This window comes from Agelaius tricolor, unplaced genomic scaffold (assembly GCF_023055355.1).
Source record: "Agelaius tricolor isolate 1412-34295 unplaced genomic scaffold, bAgeTri1.0.p SCAF_14, whole genome shotgun sequence".
Taxonomy (NCBI): domain Eukaryota; kingdom Metazoa; phylum Chordata; class Aves; order Passeriformes; family Icteridae; genus Agelaius; species Agelaius tricolor.
Genome location: NW_027269274.1, coordinates 9,809,039 through 9,836,966, shown reverse-complemented (window position 1 = coordinate 9,836,966; position 27,928 = coordinate 9,809,039). Strand labels below are relative to the sequence as shown.

Genomic DNA, 27,928 nt, shown 5'->3' with positions numbered 1-27,928 from the left:
TAGGGTTATTAGTGATGCTTCATCTTTAGTCTGAATGTCTTTAATTTGGACATCCATTTAATTTGGAAGTTTTCCATGTGATGCCAGTGAGACTGTTGGATTGTAGTCATGACTTAGAACCAAACATCTTTCTTGCTCCGTGTTGCTGACCACAGCTTTGGTTATGAAATGTGAAAGAATGTTAAAATCCAGAATTTTTCTCTGTGGATTTTGTTTCTTTTTATTTTTAACATTTCAATTGGACAATGAAAAGTGTCATTGATGCCAATTGCAAGTCTTTAGGTACAAGTTTGCCTTTCAACTCTTGCATGGGAGTGATTATTTGCTTTCAAAAACTGACAACAGTGGATTTTTAGTACCTTTTCCTTAATAATCCCTGGGAGAATGGGGCTTTACATAAAAGGCTGCTGTATGAAAAGGTAAGACCATGACCAGGTTGGGATGAGGACATCTTTTTCATGTGTTGCTAGCTTTTTCAGAGAGCAGCAGCGAGTTGAGCAAAGGTTGGAGGCAGCATGCTTCTTCTGTTTCCCTTGAATTCCTTTCATCAGTCCAGTGACTACACAAGTCCTGATGACACATTTCTGGGTCACATGTGCCAGAAAGATGGACTATATGGAGACACATGGCATGGAAACTATTCTAGCTGGAGACCAGTTACATACACAGGTTTCAGATGTGCTGTAAATGTGTATGTTCTTCACATGGACTTTATTAATAGTACAAGACTGAGACAGGGAGAGCCAGTTACATTCCTCCATGTCCTTAGGTTGAAATAATGGAATAAATGAGAAAAATGGTATTTAAGTGCTAAGCAGGATACAGCAATAGGACTATTGCATTTCCATTTGCACTGCAAGCAAAGAATTAATCATAAATGTGCTGGGCCTGCATGGTTTTCTATCACATTTATGAGGATGATTTACCTCCTGTAATCAAAGTCAGCCACATTAGTGGATAAGAATATTTACTAAGCTATAGGGAAGAAATCAGTTTTAAATTCTACCGATTTGTTTTCACTTGTGTCTCAATTAAACACTCTACATTAAATTCCTGAAATTTCTATGCTGCTACTTGTAATGGGTCAGAAATGTCAGGGTATCCTTGAAGTGGAGCACTCTTCTCCAAGGCACTCTGCATAGCTTAATTAGCACATTTATTTCTTTCCCCGTGCCTTCTCTAACAGCTTTCGTTATGTCAGATGCTTCCACTTATTAGAAGTCAGAGCCAGAAGTCAACTGACGAGCTACTGATCACTCAAGCTAAATGTAATTTAATGCAACAGTTATCTAAGCAGCTTGCAAAGCCCCTCTGGGGACTGGATGTGCTGGGATGCTCCAGGATGTACATCCCTACAGACTCGGTGCAGTGCAGCACAAGACACGTGCCCATCAAAGGACCTGATCATTAATGGCCCAAAGTCATCACTATGGCACCTTTTTTTTATTCTGTTGTAGCAAGAAATCAAGCAAACAAGCTTTAAAACTGTGAAAAATTAGATGTTTGCTTTGTTGGCCTATAACTGGGGTTTTTTTTCAACAGGCAGTGAGGGACCTTCCCAATATCTTCAAGTAGCTCTGTTGTCTGGAATCCCCAGCCTTGGCTGTGTAATTGCCATAGCTGGGCAGTGAGGGAAACAGTCCTCATTTTAACTCCTGGAGCCAGATCATGTCTCAGAGTCTCTGGCTGAATGTTTTCCATCCAAGGTAACTGACTAAGCAGAACAAGTTCTGATTCTGGCTAATGACATGTCATTAATATACAAGTCCTCTAAAATGTTTGCCTATGAATTGTGAGACTTTGACCCTGAGATACCAGACATCATTCCAGTTAGACTAAACACATATAATTCACATAGTTCAGTATATGGTGAGGTCTCTCACCAGCCCTTTTCTGATCACAGCCATTATGTGAATGACAGCCTGTGAATGTCATGCTGGGATTTTCCACTTGGCCTTGTTCACTACCAATCTGATAGTGGGACGAAAAGTGGACTTGAGGAATGCAGTTCAAAGATCTTGCACTCTTGAACCTGTGTACCAAGCCTGGCTGTGTGGATCGAAGTAATGACTTGTGATGATATCATAAACTGGAGACAGCCCATGCAGGGCCATGAAACAGAAGATAGAGCCCACAGGTGGGACAGGCAGGAGGAGGAGCCAGGCAAGGGCCGCTTAGGGAGCGGGAGGCAGCTAAAGGATGCTGTAGGAAACAACAGTCATGGCAATACTGTTCTGACAACAGTTTCTTCCTCCACTTCCGTGTGGAGGTCTTGCTAAGTTAAAATGCTCATTTTGGTTATCTCTGCCCTTGAAAAGACAGTGGTTACATTTTTGAAGACCTGATGCCAAAATTGCTCCCAAATTCTGAAACGCAAAAGGAGTAAGGAATCATATAAGTAAAAAATCTATCCAGATTGCTGGATCTTCTTATATTAGGAAGTATTTGAATGCTGATACCATGTAACATGCAATAAAATTGGTCTTGGTTTATTGCCATATTTCTGAATACAGAAACTTTCTGAAGAACAATCTTATGTCTTATGTGGTGTCTGTTGGTATATTTTAACCTGCATGTTAACAGTGCAGTAAAACATTACTGCTGGCTGACATCTTATTAAAAAACCCCCTACCTTCTTCAAAAGAATTTTTCATTCCCTATCTGGGATGCTGTAGACTAACCCTTTCTGTTAAGGCAAACTTGATAGCCACATGTATTAATTCAGATTCAAAGACCCTTGACCACCTCTGTCTGTATTGTCTGCTCACAGTAGTTTTCCTTTTATCAGATCCCACTGTACGTGCTGCAGGCCCCTCAAAGGTACTGTGGTTATAAATGCTCTGCTTTTTATTGAGAAAAACAGTGCAGGTGAATGAACAGTGGGAGTAGAGTGGCAGCCAACATAGCTGGGATGTACTGCAGTATCTCAGGAAGGAGCAACCAGATCTGGGATGCAGCAAATCCCAGCAGTGGGTGGTAGAGTCTCATTGTTCCTATAATACTTCTTGAGACTTCAAGACACTGTGATTTGTAAGGATATTCCTACTTTAACCAGTAGGCTGATCAAGAAAAAACAATTATAGGTGATGCACATTTTTCTTTTAGGGAGCACATCTTCCTTAATAATCTAGTTGTTCATATTTCAGATATGCTCCTCTTGAACTGCCTATAGCATTATGCAACACTCCTCAGCTTGTCTGAATTTGGGGATTTCAAAGGCCTTCCTGGCTCTAATGAAGGAGAAGAAGGGCATTGTATGGACTTTCTGTAAGGTTGAACTCCATGCAGAAAATGCAGGGAACAACTTGTTCCATCGCCTTCATTTAATATGTTGACAAACCAAGGCTTAGACAAGGCAAGTGTTTTGACCTAGTTTACCCAGAAAGCAATAAGGAAGTAAGCTAGAAAATACCAAGGAAATTACCCAGGGAATTCTCCAACAAGGCAATAAAGTACAAACAAGTCTTTTTGCTATGAGCTGTCTGCAGTGCCCTCCACCTCCGTTGGCTTTGCTCAGAGCTGACCTTGTCACTTGGTGCTTTTTGGAATGAACAGTTTTTAAAATGTCCCTTTTGGTGAATCTAAGCAGAGGAAAGGTAATTGGTCACGTGCTGTGAGTGCTTCAGATGGGCTCTGGGTGCTGTCTCAGGCAGCACATGACCTGACATGCTGAGTGGGTGAAGGATGGGTGCGGCTCTGCCAGGGGTGCCTGGGCTTGTTGGGAGGATTGTTGCCATTCCTGCCCACTTCTCTGTGGTCTTTCTGAAACAACATGGGGCATAAGCAAGGATTGCGTGATATAAGTCATTAGGGGAGAAAAACTCCCTCATAAAGTTTGTGATGCTCTTCTCTTTGAGACAAGACTAAGTGGGGAGATGGGCTGGTGAGCTGAAAATTCAGTGGGACACTGTCATCCATCCTGCAATCAAAAGCTCAAACAAATCTTCCACTGGAAGGTCTTGAGTCTGATCTAAGTGCAGAAGCACAGACACTGCAGCAGCCTGCAGTGCCCTGGGCTGGCTGTGCACAGGCTACAGGGTTGGCATGGCAACACCAGCTTCCAGTGGGTGTAGGAGCATCCCTGAATCACAGCTCTACCTGCCATCCCCTTGCACCTCCCAAGTGCTGAAGGGGAGTGTCATGGGAGCCAGCAAAAGGCTTTCTCTCCCAAAAATAACCACTGAGAATAGGGAATACTTATCTGACAGGGCCTGCTATTGAAAAACGGATCTTGGTTCATATAAGCAGGAAAAAGACATTGAGGCTTATTTGTATTTCTGCCCCTGAGCACAAAGGGGTTGGAAAGCAGGCGGATCCCACCAATTGTGTGCTCCTCCTGTTTGGAGATGTAATCGGCGTCCACACACTGCGCCACAGCCTTTCCTCATCTCTAGGGGTTGGGTTGGGGCTGGGAATGATGTGTGGGGAGAGACCACCTCCAGTGTAGAGGTGAAGAGTCCAGCATCAGGCTGGGGGAGGGCTGGTCCCTGATGCAGAGTCTCTCCCCATCTTCTGACATGTGGCACACGCTGCTGGGAGCAGCGTTTGCGAGGAATGGAAGAAAACACAGGGTCACCCTGTTCACTGAATCCCAACTTACCAACTGGAGAAAAAGCCTCTGTGTAAACAGCACAAATGAAACGGATGTTTCACTCTGCTACTGATAAGTTTATCAGCAAATCCAATGTGCATTTTGGACCCCGAGGAAAATACAAAGAAAATATGTTAAAGAAAGAGATGTGGAGGGTCCTCAGCTTACCTTCAGCTTGCCACACCCTGGGGATCAGGGTGCTCTGGCCTGTGCTCTGGCACATGTCAATCATTGCTCAGCCAACGTGACTCCAAGGCTGGGGCTTTGTCATTTGTAACCACAAGGTCCAGTCTTTCCTGGGCTTCAGCTGTTTTAAGTGCTATTGAGATAAATTAACCAGGACTATGCAGAGGAAGGATATATGTTATATCCTTTCATCTGGGCAAGATGGAAGCACAGCAGGGGCAGGCAGGGAACACAGCTGATGCTGGGAAGTACCATGGAAGGCCCTGCTGGACCTTGGGTGAGAGGTGTGGCCATGGCCTCTCCAGCTGGTATTGTCTGTGAACAGACCATTGTTCTCTGCAAGGAAGCAAAGAGAAAACTGTCTCTTCTGCTTCCTTGTCTGTGGCTCTGAGCCAGTATTGCCTCACCAAGGGCTCGGCACCAGCTCGGAGGTCTCACAGCTCCAAAATGCCTCACCCAAGTTGCCTCAAATGCCTGCTCTGGTGTCCTGTTACACATGGATCATTTTGGCTGACTGGATTTTGTTCCCTGCAAGTGAGTGGCTGGGAAGGAGATGTGTTTCACAGAGCTTATAATAGAACTCTTGCTTTGACCTCCACGACCAGGAGATTAACGCCATTCCAGAATGATATGGTGCGTGGTTTTTAAGGGTCCAAAGGCAATTCCTGTTTACAGAGCTGGTCTGGAAGAGCCTCATGATATTCAGGCTGGGGCAGTGGCTGTGCAATTCCTTTCCTATCACTACTCTTTCAGGTGGACTTATGCCCTGCTGAGGGAGAACTTGAAACATCCCGTGGATGGCTGAGCCAGGCTGTTGTGGTGTGCAAAATCCCACTGCCTGTCTCTGAGACAAGAGAATGAGGAAATTCCTGTACCTATCCCTTCTCTTTAAAGGAAATCACTTCAAAGCTTCTTTGGGGTGATTCTTTCTGGGTTTGGGTTTTCAAAATTTCTTTAAGGAACTATTTTGATGAGATCCAGAGAAAGGTTGCCAGTACTTGTGGGAAATTTGTCATTGACAGCAAAAATACATTTGCAATAGCCTTGGACTTCCTTCAGTTATTCAACTCTGCAGATACAGTCTTAAATGCTTTGATCTATTGAGGCCCAACCTGCTAATCCTAATTATGTGCTCATGCCCAGCATCTTTACCTCTAATGGGCACTGAGAGCTGGGCCTGTGGTACTGCTCCCACCATGCCCACTTTTCCAATAAGTAGGACAGGCTGAAAGCTCTCTGAACAGGAAAAGTCTCCATCTGCTAATAGCATCAATCCCTGTGTTTTCAGTTACATTTCCAGAAACCAGAGCATACAAGATCTCCTTTCTGGGTACATGTATTCTCATGTCCATGAGGAGCTTGATGCTCCTCAAGTCAACCATCTGAGGTATTGTGAGCTGGGGGGTCTAAAGTGGCAGGAACCTGGAGTCCACTGTCTGATGTGTATTCCCTGGCACAGTCCTGAACAGAATATTGGATATGTGTCTTTAGTCAAAGGAGTTATGCACTGAATCATAGCCATGGCCCAAAATTTAAGGTCCTTTTTGGGGAAAGTGGCCTTTAATAAGCTCTCATGTTTACTTATAAGGTGTGGACTGACACCTTGACCCTCTAGGTCCTCTAGGTGGGACATATTTAGCTTGTTATTAACTATGACCTTATGGAAGGAGAGTCATGTTCATACACTGGCACAGCACAGCTAAGACTAGAGTCAGAGACAGAGATTTTAGTTGGTTTTGGAAACTTAAACTCAGATTTTTAGGTGCCAGCAGCACTGAAATGAGAAGATGTATAAATGTGGAAATCTACCATTTGAACAATACGGAGCTCTTGAAGGAAAGGGCAAGGCACACTGAGCACATGCAAAGCTGTATTTACTCCTGACACATCATGCTGTGAGGTGATGACATGCCTTCCTTCCCCTCTTTACTTCTCATTTTTTCTCTGTATCTTGGGTCCCTGACCTTGGAAATTATTTACTTCTCCTCTGCAAACCATGACTCTCCTTTCTTCTCCCTCATGGTCTCTTTTTGCTCAAAGCTTTTGATGTGTTTCAGCCATTTCACTTCAGCCTCTCTGGCCAATGCACACGAGCAGTGAGGGGTGCAAATCCCTGCTGCCTTTACTGGCACTGGCCATACCCCAGTACAGCTGGAGCCTGCTGGGCTGGGATTTTCCGAGTGCTCCTGTGGAGGAGCAGGTTACAGACCGATTGAGACATGTTTGGTGGCTCAGCCATGTTTGCCACAAGGGGGGGTGAAGAACAGAAACTGTTTGTGGAAATTTACTGACTCTGAAGACCGCATGACTTCTTGCTAAATCTGAAAATTCCCAGTATAATTTTTCTAAACCAGCTGTGCAGCCTTTCATTATTTACCTCAATATTGCAGGGTCAGAGGTTTTTTTCTTGTCAGTGACACCAGTCCATCATTTCCCATAGGCGTGAAAGTTAAGGAATTAAGTAGTCAAGGCAGTAGTTTCTAATACAAGGACTTCCACAGAGATGTTGAATTTCAAATACATATATTCTTTTTTCAACAAATCAGCATGTAGTGTGCCATCTCTTGAGAAATATGTGCCCATTAGGGGTATGAGTGGGAGCAAGTAAGGTTGTGAGGAATCTTTCTGCAGTTTGTTTTCAAACAGTGGTTTGCAGAGAAGCTGTTTTCTTTTCTTTTTTATTTGAAAGGTTAATATGTGCGAAGCTCTTTAAATCATCTGAGGTGGATCAGGGTTATGACTAAGAGATAAGGAGGGATTTGTCTGTCTGACCAACTTCCCCTCTGCTTATAGAGAAGGTTGGTGTGCTCAGAAGTGGCTGAGTGCAAAATGCAGGGTGTAGTGTAAACTGGAGTTTTGACAGTTCACGGGCAGAGCAAAACCCTTGAAATGCAAGAGGCTGCAAAGCCCAGCTCTGTGTCTGCACAAGAAAAGCCTCCAGTGATGTCTGTAAGAAAAATGCTCAATCTCCAGTCCAGGAGAGATCAATGCCTACTACAAAACTGATAGGAATTTTACTCTTAGGACAATTAATGTTCTTAGTCATTTTTATACTGAATAATATCATCTACCCATCAGAATGAATGCTGCTTGTTTAAAAAACTGAGTGAGGGAGAAGGGAATAAGACAGAAGAAACCATAAAAAATGTCCTGAGTCTCTGTTGTGCCTCTAGGCAGGGCACAAAGTTAATCTGCAGTAATGTAATTTCTAAGCAAGCCATAGCTAGGAGTAAAAACTGCAATGATGATCAGAGATGACCAGAGCAGTCAACTCAAGGCAATGGTTTCAGAGCCTGCAAAGTTCACCCAGGGCACTGTGCTACGCCCTGATAAGTGCCTGTAGTGCAGTACAGGTTATATTTGCTTTAATATTTTATAGATAATGCTCTGTGAAGACAATGGACTGCTTCAGGTGCAGCTGAAGTCATATGAATAGAGATCTGTCTACTTAGGGTTTTAGCACTGGGGATGAAGGGACACAGTAAGAAGCTACATATGTTCCATACGGTGTTCCCTATAGCAGGTCCAGTTTCTAAGCTGGCACTCTACTGTGTTGAACTCCTAATTCAAATACAAAAAACCTCTAGCAATTCAGGGCAGGAATAAAATATTTGCAGGTAGATAACATTGATAATCTGTTCTTTGCAGCCAAAATTTTGATTTCATACATTTAATGTAAGACAAATTTTCTTGAGATTTGACATAATGTAAATTCTCTGCATTTGTCCAGAAGAGGGTAAAGGAGATAACAGATAACCCCAAAGACCCCAAGAAAATTCATAAAACACTTGAGATCAGAAAATGAAACCCACAGAGAAAGGCATATGCAGTACAGGCAGCAGATGTGCAGACTGCATATCACAGAAAATGAATGCAGTTCATCACACTAAATTGTTCATGCCTAGACCATATATGTTCATTTTTTGACAAAGTAATCTCTTTACAAAGCTCCATAATGCAGCAGAGTCAGCTAGGAACGAGTTATAAACAAAGAAGCTATTCAGCTGTCAAAGCAATTTTCAGCTATATTAAAGCAGAATGGGATGGAAGGAGTTCTGCCGATCCTTCTGCCGTCCCAGGGAGCCGGTGGCAGTGCATGTGTATGCCTGGTGTGACAAGGGGACAGCGTGTGCATGCAGGGCCAGCCCGTGCTCACACGTGTGCACACACGTGGGGCCAGCGCCCGTCACCTGCCCAGCTCCTGGCAGAACCTGCAAAGAGCTGATTTCAGCCCTGTTTTGAGTCTGCTCCTGGCAGAACCTGCAAAGCATTGATTTCAACCCTGCTTTGGGTCTGCTCCTGGCAGAACCTGCAAAGCGCTGATTTCAACCCTGCTTTGGGTCTGCTCCTGGCAGAACCTGCAAAGCGCTGATTTCAACCCTGCTTTGGGTCTGCTCCTGGCAGAACCTGCAAAGCGCTGATTTCAACCCTGCTTTGGGTCTGCACATGGCAGAACCTGCAAAGCATTGATTTCAACCCTGCTTTGGGTCTGCACGTGGGGATGTCACCCAGCTCTGTCCATTCCCATGATGTGTTTTGTTCCCATAGAAACCGGGGTGATTTGGAGGGGGGAAAGGCAGAAGGAGAGTGAGGAAAGCAGAAAAATGAGGCAGACAGAAGTGTGCAGTGGGAGTAGATGGTTCAGGTTGTGGGGCTCTTCACAAAGTGGCTAAGGCCTGAAGGCAGTGAGCTGCCTTATTTAATTGTGGGTATGTCATTCAAGAATAATTCAAATCCTCTCAAATGTACATCAATTAAATGAAGGCAGCATACTATTTCTCCATGGGCACTATCCCCCACCAGACAGGCTGTGTCAGTCCTGCAGGGGCCAGGTTTCCAGGGTGCTTTCTGCTGACACACGACTTTGATGTTTGTTGTGTCTCTGGTGTCATTTGCAGGTGTTTCCTATCTTCATCCCCAAACTTGGGAAGGAGGCAGGGCCTGGAAACCTACTGATTTCAACTAAGGTTCAATGAAATACCTGTCAAGTCTCCCATAAAAAAAAGCTGTGCATGATCTGAATCTCCCAAGGGGTAGGCAGGGCAGGGAGAGGCATGCTGGAGCTATTCTATTCTATGATTTTTTTTTTTTGTGCCTTAAACCAGCCAACTTGCCATTGAATCATTTAATAACTAATTAAAAGTCCTGGATAAAACACGCTGTCTACAGCTTTCTGGCAAACATCCCAATGACTTCAGTAGAGCCAAGATTTTACCCTTTTCTTGACTGCAGAGCTTGTTTGTTGTCACTTCTTTTTCTCTAGCTGCTTTATGTGGTTTCTCTTAGAAGTGGGTTTTTTTCCCTTTTGTCAAATATTCTCACTTCAGCTCCAGAACACAAACTCAACACAATGGACTTCAAGAGTTAGTTCATGACCAGGTAGCTGTTTTGCCCATTTCCTCTTCTGCTGTGATCTAAGAGATGACAAGGGGTAGAGGAGAGGGCAGTACAATTTTCAGCAGCTAAAGGCCACTTCAAGCATTTATGTGCAGGCATCAACTTGACTTTCAAGTCCTTGTTGCCAGAGCTACGTGGTGCTTACAGAGGTCCCTCAGCTGGTATCTGACCAGCTGGAAGAAGGATGGACCACTAGAGCCTAAAGCATCAGCTGTTTCACCACCCAGGGCTGAATGCCAGGAGCAGAAACAGAATCCTGTACACCTCTCTCCTATATGTGTAAATACTGTTCTGACAGGACAATGTTCCCATTCTGTCTGTGCATGTTCTTTGGTACATGTTTCTCTGTCTTCCCCTTCTGTGTTTACCACTTGTATCCTCTGTAATTTTCCTTTCAAAGTCTTAGAAGAGACCATTTTTACCTGGAGATTAATAACCCCAAGATGCACCTCTGCTCCCTGCTTGCTTGAAGGCAGGGATGTGCCAACAATCCCTGCTTCCCAGGGGCTTTTTGGCAGAGCATGCTCAAGTTTCTGCTAAGTTCTTCATGAGAAGTTGTTCTTGGTAACACATGGGACCTACACATGTAGAAGGGACCTAACCCAACAAAAATTGCCAGAACTTATTGGATTCTTCAAAGTTTAGGGCACCAGAGAATAAAATGACAGCAAATACCCTAAGCCCTCATCAACACATCGGGTGGGAAACCCCACAGCAGTTGCCTGTGGTGTTGGTATAATTCAAGCCCATGCTGTTTAATTTATTTTTGTGTACCTAAAGCCATGGCACCTAACAGTATTGATAGCTGAGAGTCTCATTTGTTGGTTTATTGACAATTTGTAAGAATAAAAAGACACTTTGTGAAGGGATATAGGATTTTGTTGAATGGCTCTAATCTTGGTTGTTTTCCTAAGCTTTAAACTTTGAATTTTTCCTAAGCTTTAAAGTTTTTACAACTCATATGTTAAACACTCTGCTTCAGTCCTTTGTATCCAGACAGAAATAAACAGATTGTAAAAAATATGCTTTGTGGGTGATGTAGAATTCTTCTCTTCTGGAGAATCCATCAGGGAGGATGTTTGCTATATATTTATGAGGTCCCTTGCAGATCTTTAGATGCTGTCAGATGTTCATTTTCTTGACCTTTTTATTGCTAACATTTATTCTTCTTTTAATGGTAAGCTCTCAGAACAATGCAGAGGGTTCAGTTCAAACTCCAAGCAAACCTTACATCACTCTTGGCTTTCAACAGGGCTCCACACAGAACTCAGCAAGATTTCATTGAGACTTTTCTATAGTGTTGGTTATAGTTCTCTAGGGGGGTACAGGGAAAATTACTTTGGGTTTTAATGTTCTGTATTCATTAGCCTGTGATTTGTCCAGAGGCTGGCTATTATCTTTGACATTGTGTCATTCTGTAAAGCAGCACTGAGTACCAAAGAGTGACAGAGCATCTCTCATGCTGCTGCTGATTCATGGCATGAGCTTCTGCAGAGTGGTGAAATACCTTGGTCACGTCAAGATGGCTCATTTCTAGATAGTAGCCATTATCTAAATACTAAATGTTATTTGACAAGCTTGAAGGTCAGAAGATAATGTTCAGGGCTGATGTCTGCACTCCGAAATGTAATCTGCTGGAAGCCAATGTAACTTTAAACATGAGTGTGGAGAATATTCATGACTATAAATTCAGGAATGGGCGGTTATTCAAGTACAAGGTTGAATAAGAAAGGTTAAAAACACTTTTTAAAAAAAGCCTCTGAAGATCGAGTGTACTGTTTATCATCTTGTTGTACCAAAACAAAATGTGTACTTTGTGATGTACCATGATGTACTTTGACGTGGAATTTTCCAGAGTCATCAGTGTGGTGCTGGTTTTCATCCTTTCTCGTCTTGCTGTATTCTGACTCACCTTTCCAGGCTTTGAAATTTTTATCCTGAATTTATTCTTTTGCTATTAATTAAATTTTAAAAATTAGTGTTTTGTCCTCAGAGTCTACTGCCACACTAGAGAATTTTAAATTGTCAGGTGAGAGTCAGCAGGAGATTCTGATAGTCAGTCTAATTTCTAAATGTTGTAGCTGAAGTACTTATAATAATGTCGCTTTGTTCCTGGAACTACTGAATGCCACAGCTCTGAAATAGGTAACTGAACCAGCAAGTTCTGGAAATATTTCCTAGAGAGAAACATGGGAGGAAAAAGAAGAATGGGAGACACCAGCAATGAAATAATATAACTGAGCATGCAACTTTCAGCAAAAGAATTTCCTTGTCAAGTGCAGTGTTTTTTCTTTTGACAAATTTCTTGTGTAGAAACTGAAGTTTTTCAGTCCCTCCACTGTTCCAGATTCTGAGGTTTTGGTTTACTTGATGTGGTTATTTTTTTAAAATCACTTAGGGGTGATGAGTCGGTGTTCGTTGGTGTGATTGGTCAGCTCAGTCATGCTTAATGACTTAAGCCTTGTAAACTGCATTTGACTCAGACAAATATTGTTTGATTGCTGGAAAGAGAGGCTGCCACATTACTCAGGGAAATTTACTTCTAATCAAAAGGTTTGGACATGGTAGGAATCCACAAAACTCAAATGATTCTTCTGATATGACAGTCATAAGCAAATTTTGGTCACATGCTATTCCCAAAAGTAACTAAAATTGGATGCAAAGAAAGTTCCATCTGATAATGATCCAACACATTCCCAATATTTTCTCACTATTTCTCTACCACTTTTGAGTTCTCCCTTCTTTTCTTTTATTCTCTTCTACTTTTTCTTAGGCAACTGGTGCAGTTGCACCAAGCAACCTGATCGTATAACTTGTGCTGTGAAATATTACTTGAGGCCTGGCCTCAATTCTTACTGGGTAATGGTTACTTAAATCAAAATGGTGAGAAATTTCCCTTTTGTTAAGAGAATTTAGGGTATATTCATTGGTTGGTTTTATTCTGGTTTTCCATAAGATCTTTATCACTGCATAGGCTCATCTTCAAAAACCTGGTCCCTTCTCCCACAGTGTTACCTCTGGAATATCTGGCAGCTGGATTGAAGGCATGTCACAGTACAGCTTGTTCTGTATGAACACTGTAAATCACCTGTTGGGAAAAGTTCCCCTGAATACACAAAACCCATGAGTTACAAGCTGTGTTTCATCAGGAGGTGTTTTTGTTAAAGAATAGCCGGAGACAATCCAAAAATTAATCTTGGTCATAATATAACCCTGGTACAAAATGCATCATTTCTTCTTGGCAACTGAAGTGTTTGGCATCAGGAACTATTTACTTTTGCATTGTTTTCAAACTTCTGTGTGTGCTGGAAGGTAGAGTGAAATATTTCCTAGATGGCCAGACTATTCCTGAGAAAAGATACACGAGGGAGCAGAAACTCAGAAACATTCTGTTTCAAAGGTTGCTAAAGGATCACTACAAGTACACTGGAGTTTTACTGGATGTCCAGAGCACATCTTTCATTTGCTTTACATAGGTTACACCTCAACTTTATTTATTTTATTTTACAACACTCAAATTTTCTATTGCATCAGTAGCTGCATAAGCTACCTTTCCTTGTGTCCCTGCTTTGACACATTCCTATCCATCTCTGTTCCTAAGAGATTTATTTTTTTTTTTTTCCTCTGCGCACAAGAAGTGCCAGAAGCTCCTGTTGGTTAACTCATTACACTGTGATTGCATGTCTATCTCAGCACAAATCACTAAGTAAATATAAATGTGTTATACTTCTTTGTAACGGTATATGTCTCTTACTTCCACATTTCCTGGTACATGAGCAAGGAAAAATTGCAAAGCTCTGAGAGAATATTGCTGTATGTGAAATAAACTGCATGGACCTTGATTCCAGGAAGAACGTACACAAATGCTGATAAACAGTTTCTTATCTAATAAATACTGAAGAGAGTGTTTTTTAAATGGCAGTGCTTTTCTGAAATCATGCTTTTGGTTGCTGGGTTGTTGGTTTGTTGGGTTTTGTTGTTTTTTGGTTTTTGTTTTTTTTTTTTATTAGTATTTCAACACCCTGCTGATAGTGTTGTGAAATCTTTTCTGGGCCTTAGCCAATTAACTGAATAAGCTTTCATGTGCTTAATGGTTTTATAACACTTCTGCTTGAGATAAACTTGCCATTTGTTCATTTAACTTCTCTCCTGCATTTTGTGTGCAAATACTATCTAATTTCATGGAGATTCCAAGTCTCTGAGACTTAGGTTCTTGCAGAGTTGTCAAATACAGCAATCAGAACACATTTGGACACTTAACAAAGGTCTCTCAACATTTTTCATTGATATTTTTAGTATTATTTAAGATAATTACTGTTATGATTAACTACACTGAGCTCTCATATCCTGTGATGTAATTTTCCACTTTCATATTTACATTTATTAGTACAGGTTCCATTTAAAGTCATCTTTCATTGCTCAGTGTGTGACATACTTCAGAGAAGAACTGAGATTTTCCGAATCTGCATCCCACAACCTGTCTGCAAAATGCTCCTTCTTTCTAATGGCTACCCAGCTCCTAAAATTTAACTGGAAGGTTAAGATCAGAAGTATGATAATGTCACTGAAGATATCAAATGATTGAGTAGAATTTCTTTAATTACAAAAGGATTGAAAAGAAAGATAAATATTCCCTACACACTGCAGATTTTCTTGCTCTTTGACTTATGGTATTGTATTTCATGTTTTCAAGCTTCAAGTAATGGACACAAAATTGGAAGCAGAAGGAAAGGTATAGACATCATTACCTAGAGGCAGTGAAAGAATGGGAGATTTTTCATCCAGTATTGGAGAAATAAATTTGTGTCCACAGGGCATAAGCATTGAGAGGAAAATAACTTATATGAAACCAAGGGTTGTAACAGCCTAATTTTGTTCTCTGGACCCAGGTAAATTTCATCCTAACACCATAAATAAATACATAATATGAAGTGCAGTGGTATTTCCTGATTGATGATCTTGTTAGACTCCAAATAAACATATATCGTGCTCAAACTGTAATAACACAAGCTTAGTACATATAGAGGGAATTGCATCCACCTACTAAATATGAAGAGAATGTACCAAAAGGGAATGATTTAGAGGAGAATGAAATTTTCCTTTAGACTCAGGGATGAGTCTGCTGAGCTTTCCCCTGGAAGACAGTCCTTCTCAGGACTGTACAGATATTTTTACATAATTTGTGTCTCAAGCTAATTAAAAAAAAAAAAAAAGTCTTAGTGGTATAGAAAGCGATTTCAGGCATTTAGCTATCTACTATCATTATGCTCTAAGCTGAAAAGCAACACTTTTCTTTGCACTCTATGTCTCCTGAAAACATTTTTTCAGTCTCAAAAACTCTCCAGAGAGGAGAGCCCATATTTGTCAAATATTGTGGGAATAAGAGAAAGAATAATGACAGCAACAAATTGCTTAATCACTGCAGTTATCATTGCTATTTTTATTCATTATTATGAATATCATTTGCTGTAACACCTGTGATGTGGCTGGCAATTTTCAGACACTTCAGTGCTTTCACTTTGCTCTACAGAGTTGTTAATCCAAGGACTGATGTCAGGGCAGAAAATACCAACCATCAGTTTATGGATAACACATCCATAACTCAGCAAGCTGCCTTACAGCAACAGAATCCCACTCTTAGGAGGGTTTATGTGGAAGGCACCAAACAGATGAGCCCTGGATGACTGGGCAGGGCCTGGGTTTGGACTCTGGTGTGATGGCCTAGGGGACAGAGGGAATGTGGTGCCAGGAAATGCAGAGCTTGGAACTGGTGTTTGGAAGTTTCTCATGCTTGAGACATAATAGTGAATGCATGGAAAGGGCAGCAGAGTTTAGAAAGCTAAAATTTACTCCAGGCAGAATGGGAGACTTCTGGGATTCCAGTTGAGGAATTCAGAACTTCAGTAAGGGGGTTTCTTCATGAGTCTTTGTCAGTGAACCTGATCCAGATTTCAGCATCACCCAGGTGAGAATTTGACCAGCTATTCCCTAATCCCCAATGCTACACATGCTGGAGTCACAAACAGCTGCTCTTTCAGACTCTTGTGTAATTGTGAGTCTAAGCCTCTCCTAGAGGATGACCCAGCTACCTTGTCAAGGAACTGCAACAAAACTGTCTCTCAGCTTTGTTATACAACCTGGAAAACAAATTCCCTCCGCTCTTGAGTGTCCCTAAGGCAATTTCTGGTGCCACATCTTGAGTTTATCCCCATAGAAAGGCCAGATATGTAAAATTGCTCCTTACCCAGACTTACATCCTATTTAAGACCCCAGAATAGATTCAGAAGGATTCTGCTGAAAGGGTGATTTTCCCCTTTGATGGCTGAATCACTGCAACATCTGTGTTGAGCTACAGCACAGCTCAAACACTGAGGGACGAGGGTGAAGAAATAAGTAGCTAATACCTCTAAGAATCTACAAGAGCAAAGTAATAAAAAAGAAATACAATAACTAAGATAATAAAAACATTATCTTACAGGTTTTGTAGAAACTTTGCCTTAGGGATGCCACCTGGATGTGTTCCATTGACACAGCTGTTCAGACTTTTTTTCCCTTTGCTGCATAAAAAAATAGAGGCATCTGAACAGCTGTTTGGGTTAATTTTTTAATGCCTTCAGTAAGTAAAAATAAAGGCAAATTACATGAATGAGCAAGGTGATGTTGATGCATCTGTGTGCATCCACAGATGCTTTAAAAACTTTTCAGAATACTTCAAGGACCTCATCCACAGTAAATAAAAGTCTGTTGTCCATGGAAGGAGCTGAATCAGAAGGGCAAGTGGGACACTTCCATTAGTTTGCACACCAGGTGTGGCATTCTCTGTCCAGCATCTCTTCTCTGTAAAAAGGAAAGGCTCCTTTTGTTTAGGGCAAATTGGCAGATCTATTCATATTGAAATCAGTCCACAGTCACCTCGTTGACTTCACTGACATCACTAAAAATGTCATTAATTAAAACAAGCAAACAAATGAAAAATACCATCCTGATTTTGCTTAAATCCATTCATCCATTCTGGAGCTGTCAGTTCCATTGCCTGCCAGGGAACTACTCCCTAAGAAGGTAGTTCAAGGGAGAATGGGAACAGAGCATGTAAGGGTATTTGGATGGACATAATTTTCCAATGAAAAATGTCATTTTTTGTTATTTTCAAAATCACTGTGTTGGGGGAAAGGGGGAGGCAGAGGAGTCTGCGCTGATTTGTGCTGCCCCTCCTAACATACAGCACAGTGAGAGCAGTTCCAGGTTGAAAGAGTCAGGTTTAAAGGGGTGATGGAATGAAACAAGTGGGAGTTGTGATGTTTTTTGTTACCCAGTGTTTCACACACCTCTAGCGGCAAACCCTCTTCGTTGCCAAGACAACCCTGAAGAAATAGGAAATCCAGAACAATACGCTGTGTACGAGGAGCCTCGTATTCTCTGGTGCACGCGTTCGTTGTGAATGTCAGGGGAAACAGTGCCCTACCCTCCACAGCGACCCAGGTAAGCCCAGGTAAAGTTATAGGTGATGTCTGTGAGATTATATTGACTGACATTTAGAGATTGTCTTTTGTCCTGGCAGCTACCAAAGCTCAAGGGCTGTCTCTGAGAGCCTGGGCACTGTATTCCTGCAGTGCAGCACTACCCAAGGCTGGCAAGGCAGCACCAGGAGGATTCCTGAGGCTGTCGTGCAAGTAAGTCAGGGCTGGGGCTCTGGCTGCTCTGCCCAGCCAGTGCTGCATGAGAAAGTGTCTGCCGCAAGCAGGGAATGCCAGCCTGTGGTGATCTGCCTTTACAGCAGTTTCTAAAGATTTCTCAGGCAGCTGAACGCAAGGTTGTACAGCCATAGAGGTCTTTTTGCTCCATAACTGGGATATACTGAGCTGTGCTCTGTCTCTAGGTCAAAGGAAATATAGATGTGACTTAAGCCTCTTTGCTTAAGATCTTGGCTCAGTGCAGGACAGTGGAAGATCTGGAGCCTTGGGTTTGTTAATGCTTATTTATTTAAACCCAATGAATGAACCTCAGACAAAGGTCCAGGAGGTCAGAATAAATATCTGCAGGGATGCTTATGGCACCCTCTTGCAGGCAGGAACCTCAGGAACTTTTTGTGTCTCAGAGAAATGTTATGTGCAGTTTGCAAATTTTAAGTTTTCTTTTCCAAATCGTCTCCAAGTCATCTTTAAGATTCTTATTGTATTCCCAGTGACAGGTAATAAGTGATAACATTTTTCTGAAGAATGATAGGAATACTCTTTTTGCTATGCTTGAAGTTGTCATTGACCTACTTGTTAGGAATGTCTGCACCCTTAGGAAGTAATGTCAGCTCCCTATTTGGTTAAAGCTCTTTGTTAAATAGGGGAGCAGCACTTGGAGCAGGGGTCACTGGATTCCACATAGCAATGCATCCATTTTGCTGTGCACCCAGTGTGAGGACAAAGCCATTTTAGCTTGCATTGAATCATAGCAGCATCCCAAAAGTAAGCAGGAAAGTGCCAACATCTTTTGCATCCTTTCATTCTTTGGCTCTCTGCTCCCTCGGTTCTGTCTTTTTGTATCAGCTGCCTGTCAGATGTTCATAGCAGGAAACTCAGCAGGTGTATCCTGAGGAACATGGTCTTTAAGTGGGCAGGGAACATTGGGGGACTGCAGCTTCCTCCCTTCTGCTGCACTTCTAGAATCACATCACATTCCTCCTTTTGCAATTGTGTGCTGAGATACAACAGATCCAGGACTTTGGGCTCTGAAAGACAGGTAGCAAGCAGTGGTAGATTGGTATGACAGGAGCACCAAGCCAGCAGAATAAACCAGTTGGTGCTGACAACTCCATGTCTATACTCTTGACACTTGGGGATTTTAACCCAAGGCTAGTATGAGTTTAGTCCTGTAGGCTGAGCTCAAAACTGTGTGGTATTAAGTGAAGCACAGTCAGCCAGGGATTCACTTCAGAAACACTTACCTGTTCCAGAATAAGACACAGATGTAGATTAGCATTTGTAGAGCAGAGGGTCAAATTAATCAGTGCTGAAAAACAAGTGTTGCATATTTGAGCATCATAGCAAGACACTCTGAGCAGAGCTGGTTCTGCTTTCATGGCTCCATCAGCAAGTCCAGAGCTTCAGCTTCCATGTCCATGACAGTCTCTTCCTGGTTGTGGGAGAAAACCCAGAAGCAACAGTTCTGCACTGTGCTTCCTTTGTCTTCCTGAAGAACAAACTCTACAGTGCACTGAGAACCATCACACCTTCATTCTATTAAAAGACACATCCTGTTAGAGCTTCGGGTGAGGCATCCCTGAGCTCAGGCCACACTGATCCTGTTTTAGCACCTTAGAAACAAACTGAAAACTCCTGGCTGTGCAGGAACAAAGGAGTATGTGAAAGAACTGCAATTTCATAAACTATGGAGTGGGAGTTGGAGCAATTATAGAACATCCCGTTCCAAAAGGAAACAAATGACAGCCTGACGCTGCCGAGTAGTAGTGACGCGTGCGGCCGCAGAGTGAGTCAGTCTGTGTGAGGTTCAGATATGGACCTAGAGGGAAAACATTTGTGGCAGGAGGACCGATCACATGCTCATAGATGGAATTACCTCAGCTCATTTTTCATGCATGTGTTAATGTATTTGCTGCGCTTCTTCAGCAAAAGGAAAATAATACAGAGGGAAAAGTCGCGTGTAGGAGCTGCTTTATCTGTCTCTTCTTGCAGCCTCCTGCTTCCCACCCACACTCCTGCACAGCCAGTGATAATGTATCATGAGCTATGTTTTGATATATCACTGTTTCGTTCAGTAAGATGGAATGTGCTGCTGTTATTTTTGTTATTATTTTTGTTATTTGGAATCCCAAAACATTGGTCTAAAGGCCTAGGTGAATCGGACAATTAGGTGAATTATTGTGAAATTATTTAGTTTATCAGTGAAGTAATGTCTTGCTTTAATAGCTTACAGCTCAGTTGAATGCTTGTATTCATTTAAAAATGAAAACTGAAGCCTAAGGATCCTTTTAAGGCCTGAAAGGAGTCTGTAGAGCTGATTCTCTGCTACATGGGGGATGTGTGATGATGTATAAATTGTGAAATGAATTGGCTGTTTACTGGAAAATTATGGTGATCTCCTGGTTGTGGTCCAAGATAAGAAACCTTGGCCATGGTTTAAGGACAAGGAAGCTTTAGTAGTAATTCTGTCTTGAGATGTTCCCATCTCAGCTTTTTTCCACACTGTTTTACTCCAGCTCAGCCCCCTCCCAGTTGTATCTAAACAACTCTTCATGTGACTCTGCAGCAAGCCACATCAGGAGCTGCTGGTGGTTAATTCTGTGAACAAAAAACCCTGTAAAATAGAAAGGATGTTGTTTTTTTCTTTTTTGTGTATGTGTTTTGGTTTGCTTTGCTTTTTGCTTCAACTAGATCCGTGCCTGATCAGTATTGCCCCCAGGAAAAACTGCTCTGGCCCAGCTGAAAGGCCTGAGTGTTATTTGGCAGGGGGGACACTGGCAGGGGCTGGTGGTGGGAACTCTGTGACAGCGCTGCCACCAAAATCTGCAAATCAGGAAACCGTTGCTGGTAAAACATTGCTTCATTCAGCAGCAAACAGAACAGCTGCTGTGTCTGCAGAAGGAAAAAGAAAAGGGGGATGTTATCTGGCTACAGGGTTAGGGTTGGAGAGCAAACTGGGGGAAGAATTTGGGTTCAGGGTACAGAAATCTCATGGATGAAAAATGCCTTAGAAAGCAATATCAGGCATTAGGCATTTCCCATCTCTTGTACTGAAATATCATAAGTGTACATGATATTTCATGGAGGTTCAGCTAAACCTAAAGCAGAATTGTAGGTCTGACTTATAGTCTAACCCTCAAACAGCACCAAAGTAGTGAGCTGAGAGCAAAAGCAGAACTCTGCACTGAAACTGAGAAGTTTGGTTTTTTCCTCTCTGTGAGCAATTGCCTTATTGATGTTTCAAAGCAATGTTAGACTGGGGGAGCTCACCTGTCACCCCTCCTCAGTAGACATGGAGGGTCTGTGCTGGTGTAGCTGAAGTCCATAGGTGAGCAAACTGCTCTGGGATGGCACTACCCTCCAGCAGCACCAGAAGAAGAAAATTGTTAGAAAAATTCTTCATTAGACATTTTGTTTATAGTGACGCCTTGGCAAACCAGGCGAGCTACTCCTGCCACAGAGGGAAAGGGACTGTCTTGAAGTTGGTGGGGTGCCTATCTCCCCAAAACGGCAAGCTCAGAGCTGGAGCCATCACCTCAAGCCACCATTATCAGCTGCGTCCTTATATGTCCCCCCCTCTGCCCTGGCATGGGCACTTTCCCCTCTTATCAGTGAGGTGCCAGCATTTCATTTGCACAGCTGAGTGCTCTTGAACTGACTCTGTGCATCCATCAAGGTCATGAAGCCATTCAATCCCTTGCTGAAGCAGCCTCTGGTCAGGAATACAGGAGTGCAATGCTGCTGGTGCAGCTGACAACACCAGAGGGATAACTTTCCTGCAGTGCTACAGAGCAGCTTTCCTGGAAGAGGTAATGGTTTGCCAGTACTGCAGAATGGTAATTTTAAACCCATGAGGAGCTCTTATTGTAGTCTCAAAGCAGACTTGAAAACCGGCCGCGCCCTCTTTATCCTGGCTCAGATGAAGCGCCAGCGCTGTCAAAGAAAAAGGTGTTTGCAGCATGTGCCGTGTCCCGGCGTGGCTGGCGCAGGTAGTGACAGCCGGCAGGGCTTCAGCACCAGCCGGGCATTCTAGGAGAGGGTTTGCCTGCTGGCAGGCAGGAAAAACAGAGCTTCTGCAGCTGCTCACGGGTGGCATCCCGCACAGCGCACCGCTCCATGCAGCCGTGCTGGGCCCTGCTGGGCCGTGCTCCCCCGGCAGCCCCGGCCCGTCCCTTGTCACAAACCCCAAGGGCCAAGGGCAGCCCGAGGGGCTGTGAGGGGCTGATGTCACTGCCAGGCCTGCGGCGTGACTCATGCGGGAACAGAGGGCTCTTCATGGGCCGGGGAAAACACGAGGGAGGGCCTCGCTCTAGGAGGGAATGAGGCAAAGGTGCGGGAATAACAGGGAGGTCGAGGAGGGGCCTCACCTCAGGGATGGAAGGAGGTCACCTCCTATTTCGGGTTTCTTCCCTCGGATTGATTTGAACAATTCTGCCCTTGCTTTAATAAAAGAGCAGGGCGGGGGAGGATGGATTTATTAGAGAGGAGTTCCCTGCACCTTGAGCTGCCTGAATTAGTCAGGAGCAGGGAAGACGGAGCAGAGGAGGACAGTGCATGTCCTGGGAGGAGCGCGGGCAGGGCGCTCAGGCTCCCCACGAGCCGTGGCTGAGGCACGTCCCTCAGCCAGGCGCCTCTCCGGGGCTGCCTCGCTGCCCCCAGTTTGCACTGGTGGAGCTGCACAGCACCAGGGCAGCGCTCTTAGCGAGGCCAGGTGAATCAATGAATGAAAACAGGGACAACCAAACCTGCTGACGCCAGGGAGGGGATTCACAGTGCCTGCCAAAGGTGTTATGATGGAGGGGAAGAACTGATGCTGCTGCCTCTCATGGAGCGGGTTCACGGCGCCACTTCTCCGTTTGTAAAGTCAGATTCCTAAAAGTGACAGCACTTGCGGTCATGGTGACATGGACTGGTTTCTGAGCACTTCCAAAAGTCTTTTGAGATTGCCTAAAGTAAAGGATCAAGTAAGTACTGATGATGACAGAATGTGTTATATCTAATTATATGAGCCCTTAAACCAGCCATTTCCCCTTTCTTCCATCATTCTGATATAACTGGGTGCAAGAAGACACTCACAAAATAAATATTGTTTCTATGAACTACCCTGTGCAACCCTTTTTTGCAGATTTTTATTAAAGGTTCAGAACCAGCAAGCTGAAATAATTCTACAAATTTACATAGTCTGAACTGGCCACTGCATCTGATTCTTCTAAATTGTTCTTTTATGTCTGCAAGGAACCAAGTGAAACCTTCAGATTTAAATACCATTGAACTGTAGGACTTGGAAAATTCGGATTCTACTGTACACCAGCTTCTGAGCCTGAAATTAAGATTTGTTATTGTGACTGCACATGCTGAGAATCAGGATGAATAGCAAACATGCAAATTTAGTTCTTAATTATGAGCCACAAGGAATTAAAAATAGACAAGCCACTTCCATTAATGAAGAGGCAAGCAGAAATACTGTGATTTCCTATAGATGTGAGGTCACACTTGAATGTGGATATGGTTGTCAGGGATATGGATATGTTGTTGATTTTGTAAAGATGTTCATAAACTGCAAGGTTTCATGAATTTTCTCGTGACCAGAGATTTGCACCATGTTTACTGTTTGCTATTCACTGCTATCACTTTTCAGTAATAGAGTCAGGAAAACAATGTCAGGTGATTGGTACAATTGATCAACATATCTAATGAATAGCCAGGACTGAATAGTGGGGCAAAGGGACAGTGAATGCATTCAAGTGGGAAAGTGATGGCCCATGATTTTTCTGGGAAACAGATACATTATGGAAAAGATCAGCTTTAGTTTTTGAACTAACTAAGATAGGGTCATGTGCTAAATTTGCAATTAATATTATTTTAAAGAATAGATCAAACAGCTCAAGCAGATTTCCTCTAACTGACAAGTTCCATTAAACAAGAAAGCTCATTCTTAGTAGGAGATTTTAATATAACACTGAGAACAGAGAACAAAACAATGAATGGAAACATATCAGCAGTCAATTTCCTGAGTATTCAAGCCTGCATTATACTTTGTTCTTTGCTACAGCTATGGCTCTGTAATTATCAAGCGTATTCATGGGACTTTTTCCTATTGACACTCAGCGTGAGTGTGGCTGGAAAGAGATTAAGCTTTTGTGGCAGCCATTTGAATTTGTCTAACTAAAAACAACCTGCAAGGCTGTGGGGAGCTGTATGTTTCAGGGGATTTGTGATGGTCTGCAGAAGCTGCAGGTCACAGGTTCAGACCTGTGTGTTGGGTTTGTGCAGGGCCTGCAGCATTGGACCCCTGTGGCTGCAGGCAGTGGCACAGCCACAAAGCAGTGACTGATGATGGAGCAGATGCTTCAAAATGTTCCTCTGTTATGTGACTAAGGCATGCTTGCTGGACCATGAATGGCATCACTGGATTAGCCATTGCCTATTGGCTTTTCCTCAGAAAAGGAATTTTGCTCCTGCTGGACTTCATCTGGTCTTGTAGACATTACCGCTGCTTCTCAAGTGATAGTCCAAAACAACTCTAGGCCCGGTTATACCCTCTCCATGCAACCAGTGGAGCCTCATTTTGTTATTAAGCATTGTCTCTGTGCCTCTCATGCACCCTGTGCTTGGGAATCCACTGCCATGGGGGATTTCTGGGGACCAGCCTCTCAACTGCTTTCTGGGCAGGTTTGCCCCTCCGCAGGTGATATGGAGAGATGTGGTGAGTGAGGAGCAGTGCCTGGAGCCTGCTGGTGATAGCTGTGAGGCAGGAATAGAGTAGCATGTGGCAAGTAGACTGCAAGGAGAGGGAACTGTGAGCTGGTAGTATTTCCAGTCTGAAAAAAATCCAGAATGTTCATGTTCTCTTCTGGAGCCTTGATTTCATTTGTAGTAACCTGGAGTTTCCTTCCCCCAGCTGGTCAAAGCTGTGCCTATCCACTATCCAGGCAGGAAATACCTCTCTGAGGGAACACCATATCTCTTTGCTGTTTGGTGCAAGTATGGGCAGCAATTCAGCTCCTCAGCTCATGGCCTTGCTTCAGTCCCCAGATTTGGGCAGGCACCATGTGTTTTTACACAGTTCCCTGTATAAAAAGGGGAACTTTTCTGTTTAAACAACCATTTTAGCCAAAGATGGAAAAACCAGAATCCTGTTTACTTAGGCTCCTTCGCAGTCCCATAGAGCAGGAGCAGCAGTGCTGGTGTTGTGGCTCAGCTCCAAATCAGGTAATTGCTGTGCATTCTGCCCTACTTACACACCTCCCATAGTTTCAATTAGAACAATTGTTTCCATTTTTCTTTCCTGTTCTGTCAAGTATTAATACAGTTGCTGTTAAGCTGCTCGTGTGATCCCTCACCTAGGTGTTGTGTTTCCATGGTAAAGACAGACATCCTTGTGTGCATACCTGGACTGAATCCCCATTGGCACAGACTGATGTAATTCCATAATAGAGCTGTGTTGATTTGCACCACATGAAGACACAGCTTTCCTATGCAGAGAGCTACATCCTTCTCTCTAATTAAAGCCTCTGTATGAATGCCTGTGATCTATTTATTTTTCTACTCGCTCTTCAGCTTTGCAAATAACATGAGGTTTACATAGTCATTCACACTTCTGGTCACAGTGGTGGTCTCTAGAGAATACAACATGCCTCTTTTTAACGTGCTTCCCCCCAGCTGTTCAAGAGTGGATCCATAGGAATATCTGAGCTCTTTCACTCTGGGCTGCAGTGTGGTAGATAGAGTTCATGATGTGTGATATGTTATGAATTGCTGGAAAATGTGTTCTTTGGAAACAAATCTCTCTAAATTTATCAGGAGAATTAAGAACATGGAAGGATGCCTGAAAGCTACACAACAACAGGAGATTACATGCTTGCAGCTTAAGCCACCTGGCATATTGAGCATTCATGTTCACAGCTGAGGGCTCCAGCACTTATTATGCTGTTTATGTGATCAGGAGAGCCTTCCTTTCATCTGATAAAGAACTAGGCTTGAAATGGCATGTGTTTGGGCTGGTGGGCTCTGTGTCACACACTGGGGTGAGGTTTGCTGTCTGATTTTCTAGTCTGTCACGTGGCTCATCAGATGGTTATCAGCATCATATGCATGTGCTGAATGGATTGATGTTTGTGTGCATGAAGGCTTGAGCAGATCATGGCTTGGTTTTCTCTGGTGTCATTGAGACCTTTCTAGTGACTTTTCAGGGAATACAACTAAGCTGCTATATTTTATGTAATGTAAGCAGGCATTTCCTTTCCCAGCACTCCTTTCAGGGAGTTTTCTGACATGCACAAAATGCACTCATGGCTTGGTTCTCAGCAGACAAGCTGGGAGCAGATCCTTTGCAATCATTGAGTTGACTCACATAGGAAGTAGCCGAGTTGCCTACCTGTATGAAGCAAACAACAGAGTCCCCAGGCAGTGCAAAGGAGAGTGGCTTTATTGCAAAAACCAGGCCTTTTTAAGAAGTTAGCCAATTATCAGTTTACACAGTTTTAAGTATATGTCTGACACTATATAGGATATGTGATATACTGCAGTGCCTCTGTGTGTCCCACATGAGCTCTGTCTGTCCCTAAAGGACGATGTGAATGTCCTGTAGGCTCTGACTTTTACCTGCCTTAGAGGGGTCACAAAGTTTTCAAATAGCTCTAGGTGGCTCTGTTTAGATACCTAGAGCCCACCCACTTGTGAAGTGCTCCATCTGAAAAAATACTGATAAAATTTGTCTTTAAAATGGACTGTTAGAAAATTAAAAGATGTAAAAATTTCATTCTAAATTAAAGCTAAGGCTGTACCTCAGTACTGGTGGGACTTGGACTGGCACCTTCACAGTCTGGTTTGGAGAAACCTGGAAATGGAATGAATGGGCAACTGAGAGGTGTCTGTCAGCTCAACTCTCATAGGCTGCAGCATGCTGAAGGCAGCACTGAGGCAAGGCTTTATCAAAGTGCTGGGTATACTTTGTGGTAGCTCCTGTCCTTGAAGCTGCTCTCAGAGTGGTACAGGCTGCAGTCATCCCAAAGCCCTTTTCACTATATCTCTTGTGTTAAAATGGCCAAACATCTGGTCCAGCAGGACATGGTTTGTAAAAGCAGCACAAAAAGTTGCTGTATACTTCTCAGTCCCATAGAAAGTGCAGAACAGTGTAGTACAAGGTGCAGAGATCATTTTATCTCAACTCCAAATTCTCATTATTTCAAGTAAATCATCCTGATTTTGTCTGTTCTCTCACATTGCTGGAATTTTTCTTAAAATTATGTTTTATACATGTGGGGAAATATTTTTGTGTCTTCAACTTCCCAAGGCTTCTAAATTTCTAAAATGACAGTGGCACTGTAGTTCTAAAATGACAGTCAGCATGCCCTGGAGCTGACCACCAGTCATTCTTCCTTGTGCAGTAGCTGTTTGCAGAGTCAGGGCAATTCTTTATATACAGGTTTTGTCACCCCCTTCATGCAAAACAAAAGGGTTTGGTTGTTTTCCCAAAGCAAACAGTCTGTGTCAGCTGTCTTGCACTAACAGAAAAAACAACCAACCAAAACAGCATGAGCTTTTATATCCACGTCCATGAGTGGCAGGTCACAGGTTCCCTGCAGAAGTGACAGGGAAGGTAAACAGCTGAGAGGACGCCGTGTTTGCCATGCCATTCCAGTGCACAGCAAAGCCTTCCCCAGCCCTTCTCCCCCTTATGCAGCAAATCACATTCTGCTGTGTAAATAGCAGTTGATAAAAAGAAGCCAAATTATCATTCTTTACTAGATTTTAATTACGGCCTGCCCAGGACGTTTCCCTTGCCTGGAAGGCCTGTAGGAGTTTAGGCACTATGAGATAATCAGGGAAAGTTTTAACTCTTGGGCTCAATATGAAAACAAATCAAATGGGAAGGAATACACCTTTCGTATCATGCTCTTCCAGAAAGGGAAAGTTCTAAAAAGACAAAAGCCCAAAACACCGGAAGGTTTTATTTGTGCTGGTCTGTATTAAGCCAGTTATTATCCTACAAATTGTTTGTGTAACCACTGTTTATACAAAGTGAAAGATGGCACATAGGAACACGTACCAGCAGTCTGTG

The 27,928-nt window shown here is 43.1% G+C and overlaps 2 protein-coding genes and 1 long non-coding RNA gene across 8 annotated transcripts in view; 2 read left to right on the top strand and 1 right to left on the bottom strand.

Moving 5' to 3' along the window:
- The window catches only part of LOC139595861 (uncharacterized), a 30,331-nt gene extending 14,905 nt beyond the window's left edge, over positions 1 to 15,426 (top strand). Inside the window, exon 3 of the long non-coding RNA XR_011681158.1 lies at positions 480 to 15,426. This is a non-coding gene — a long non-coding RNA (uncharacterized lncRNA). The remainder of the gene's footprint in view (positions 1 to 479) is intronic.
- LOC139595856 (uncharacterized) overlaps positions 1 to 27,928 on the bottom strand; it is a 133,321-nt gene that overhangs the window by 79,434 nt on the left and 25,959 nt on the right. The gene's annotated exons all lie outside the window — the stretch shown is intronic.
- SLC6A6 (solute carrier family 6 member 6) overlaps positions 17,512 to 27,928 on the top strand; it is a 93,432-nt gene continuing 83,015 nt past the window's right edge. For 3 of the 6 annotated variants that reach the window (XM_071439595.1, XM_071439593.1, XM_071439589.1), the window contains exon 1: positions 17,512 to 17,653. The gene's annotated coding sequence lies outside the window, so the exon portion shown is untranslated. Of the gene's footprint in view, positions 17,654 to 21,528; positions 21,675 to 27,928 lie in introns of those variants that run through there. The other 3 variants (XM_071439596.1, XM_071439591.1, XM_071439599.1) reach the window with 2 other exon arrangements.